Genomic DNA, 3863 nt, shown 5'->3' on the forward strand with positions numbered 1-3863 from the left:
GGCTTAACTCACCGCTCGGAACGGCTTCGTAGTAGGCTTTGAAACGATCAAGCTTGGGCCGTAGCTCGCGCCATTTATGTTGGCACGCGTTTAAGTTGTGACGGTCGTGTCCGACGTTATGTCGGTAGCTTGCAAAGGCTTCCGGCCAATATCGGGGTTGATCGGGTTGTCGCCCCTTCATAGCGTCAACGACGCTCGTGACGAGAGCTAGCTCTTCTTCGTGTGTCCAAGAGGCCATCGGTTAAGTGGGTTGGGGTAGCGGGTTCGATCAAGTGGGGTTTGGTTGGGGTAGCGGTGGACAACGATTGTTTGGGTTGGGGTAGCCGGGGGGGGGGGGGGGGGGGGTTGGGGTTATATTTATAGTGATGTTGATGGGTTGGGGTGAACGCTTGGCTTGGCCAAACCGCTACATTTTAAATTTTAAAATTTAAACACCCCGCTATGACATGGCCACCAAGCGAATAGGAGCCCGCCACATATGATCGCTAGCCCACCCCACGCTCGGCTATAAACTCCCGCCCCTTGGGCCACGCCCCAACCCAAGCCCACCCGGGGTGGTGGCTTGGGCGTTTTCAGCCAACCCACGCTCCAACCCAAGCCCCATACCCCACAGTCTTAGGTACAAGTAAGTTAAGCACCATGCTTTTCATATGTATTCTCTAGCTATAACTCTCAGACACTAATTCTTGGTTGTTTCTCATCTCTCTCTTTCTCTCCTCTCATTATTTAGACTTGCACAATGTTTGCAAGCTCTCTTCTTCCATCCGATGACCCCAACCTTTCAAGTTATCATGTGGATCCGAGAGCTTTTGACAATGGTAAATGGCCGCTGCCATGCTCCGACAGCGGCGGTAGGTTGTGGTTAGCGACATTGTCACATTGAGATTGGCTAGACATATCATTAAAACTGTCTCGCGGATCATTGGTGGTGTTGTGGTGGAGATGGTGTTGTGTTAGTGGTGCTACGGAGGTGGTGGTGTTGCGGTGGTGGCAATGCTGCGGTGGTTTGTGTCGGTGGCAATTTTGATGGTGGTGCGTTGGTTGCATGTAGGGGGTGAGCAATGGTAGCTGGGTTTTTAGAGTGAGAGTGGTTGGGTTTTAGTCTTTTGATGGTGGTGGTGATTTTTGTTCAGTCAAAAACTATCGGATGAAATTAAGGGTTTTTATTATTTGTTGATATGGGAACAAATCAGAGGATTTTTAAAGACATAGTTTATAATTTTTACAGTTGATTAAAATGAATTCTCTTACCAGCTTTGATAATTATAGCTGTGACAACATTGTATAAAAGTTTATAAATGAAATAATTTTCTAAACTTTTATTTGAAAAAAATTTCATATAAATTGAATTATTATCTTAGAGACAATGAAATGATAACTTTTATAAAATATAAAACATATAAAATTTACAGTTATGCATATTGAACCAATAGCCCGTACCATAATGAACCAATGTTACCGTTTCGTTTTGATTAAGTGTTTTAACTTAACTTTTCTTCTATTTAACAGTCTGGGCCGTTGTCGCGCAAAAGAAGCCAGGTTACAACAGTGGTGGTGGTTCAAGCTTAAGATCGGACGAGAACAGGTTCTGTGGCGGCAACAACGGTTTCACAACGGCGATGGTTGAGGGTTTTAGTGGTCAGAACCCGCAACGGCGGTTCTTGGTGGTTGGTGGCGTCGCTACGGTAGTGCGAGGGTGGTGGCTAGGTGATTGATGGCGGTGGCAATTTGTGATGGTGGTAACCGGTGTTGTGTTGGTGCTTATAGCACTATGAGAGAGAGAGAGCAATAATCAAGAGAGAGAGGTAGAGATGTAATCACACGTCTTTTGAAAACCATATTCAAAAGAAAGAGCTACCTTTCCTCATTTCTATATTGTATAAGTTTGACCAGTACTTTTTTTTTCTTTTTTCATTAAAATAAATAAAATTGTTTTTTAACGGCATAAATAAAATTATTTCACAATTGATATCAATACAAATTCTGACGTGTAATGTATATGCACCTTAGTCATTTTTCACATATTTAGTAGCCTTTAGATTCTCCCTGACTGACCCCTTAGAGGGGAGGTCCATTTTACGCCCGACGGACATCCTTGTGTTTGGATGGGAAGGGGAGAAACACGCTTGTGTAGATCTAACTGGAGTCTCCCCTATTGTCGGGCTCAAGGACAAGGACTTTGTCGTAGGGCAAGCGGTGCTCAAGGCAGAGGCGAGCAAAGTGGCAAAACATGAGAAAGCCTGCCGGGAGAATCAACATGTGTTTGTCCCATTTGCGTTTGATACCTTTGGTAGTCTCGCTCCTGACGCTGTGCGACTCTTGAATCGGGTTCAAAAAGTCGTTAATAGTAATTCTTCGTCGCTAAAGGTTTCAAACTTTGTATTTAGTAGAATTGGTTTTTCTATTCAAAAGGGGGTGGCGGCGCAACTTGTTGCCCGACTACCTGTCATTGCTTTGTAATTGCCCTTTTTTCGTATGGAATGATAAGGAATGCAATTATATTTCTGAAAAAAAGATTAAAATTATTTAGTCCGTTTAAGCATCAAATCCAATATTTGAAGCACGAATCCAAATATTTTATTTAAATATCGCTTATAATCTGTATCGATAAATGGATTCATTTTATACTTCTTAATTAATGTAACTCCCTTTTGGTATTTAATTTTTCTTTGCTCTAGCGAGTGTCCGTATAACCGTACTGTAATATTATTGTTTTGACTTTATTATTTTTTTCTACGATAATGTCATAAATAACGGTCTGCAAATTTCATATGTGGTTCAACGTTTTGACGTCTTTTTCTGTTTGGTTTAACAGTCCCGCCGCAAAACGCGGGTGCTAAAAACTCGTTCTATATAAATACAAATTATTGTTATTATATATTCTTTTGACGCTTTAACCATTTTTACCAACTTAAACTAAAAACCTCATAAATCATATGAACCTAGAATTCCTATCCCATTGTATTCGCTTTTTCGTTATATTCATTGTATTCGTACTTGTATATATTATATTATGTTGTTAGGATAATTTTTGGAATTTATTCCAAAATGCTACAACTTGTGCTAGGTTGTATTTGTTCTTATCTTCCAAAGTATTCAATCATCTGGATTCATTCCTGCCTATGTGTTTAGTTATGCTTTGTGTTAGACGTATTCAACCATTTGTGATATTCATCCATTTGAGATTCAACCATTGATTCATGTTTTGATCATTAACAACACCAAATTTAAGGTAGTAGATAATAGCGCTATTGGATTGACCACCCGCCCAAAGGCATTTTGGGTATCGAAACCGATTATTGTGTTATAGGTTTGATTAATGCATGTTCATTTATTCATATATGCATAACTTATATCTTGCACTTACGATTCACTATTTTTACTCATATTATACAAAGTATAAATATATGTTTACTCACTAAATTTTTAGTCGACCCTTTATTTTTATACATGATACATGAAATGGAGTTTTAGACTTTACAAGCTTGATGATTCACACATAACGCATTTGGACTTGGACTTAATAAAAAAAAAACTTTATTTCATGTTATATTTGAAAACTATTAGATTTTTGTACTTGACATTTAACTTGGTATGATTAAATACATCAATTTTAATAGTACCATGAATTATGAATAATCTAGATGCTTCAACGTATTCCGCTGTTGGTTGGGATGTTACAAATACTCCAATGTTCATTTTTGTAATTGAGTCAAAATATTATACACTGAAATGAAATGTGAAACATCGATCGACACTTAAGTCTCAACCCGCCATTCGATTAGAAGTACAAAATCTAATCTAAACCCCCCATCGGCCATCGTTATTTGATTTTCTCATTGCCACTCGCCAAGACACTAACT

General features: G+C 39.3%; 1 long non-coding RNA gene across 1 annotated transcript; it reads left to right on the forward strand.

Annotated features, from left to right (window-relative positions):
• The first annotated feature begins 380 nt into the window (after positions 1 to 380).
• Positions 381 to 1981, forward strand: LOC110916376. Its single transcript, XR_004863970.1, has 2 exons — positions 381 to 851; positions 1510 to 1981. It is a non-coding gene; the product is annotated as an uncharacterized LOC110916376 (long non-coding RNA).
• The last annotated feature ends 1882 nt before the right edge of the window (positions 1982 to 3863 follow it).

The sequence above is a fragment of the Helianthus annuus genome, chromosome 8 (genome assembly GCF_002127325.2).
Source record: "Helianthus annuus cultivar XRQ/B chromosome 8, HanXRQr2.0-SUNRISE, whole genome shotgun sequence".
NCBI lineage: Eukaryota > Viridiplantae > Streptophyta > Magnoliopsida > Asterales > Asteraceae > Helianthus > Helianthus annuus.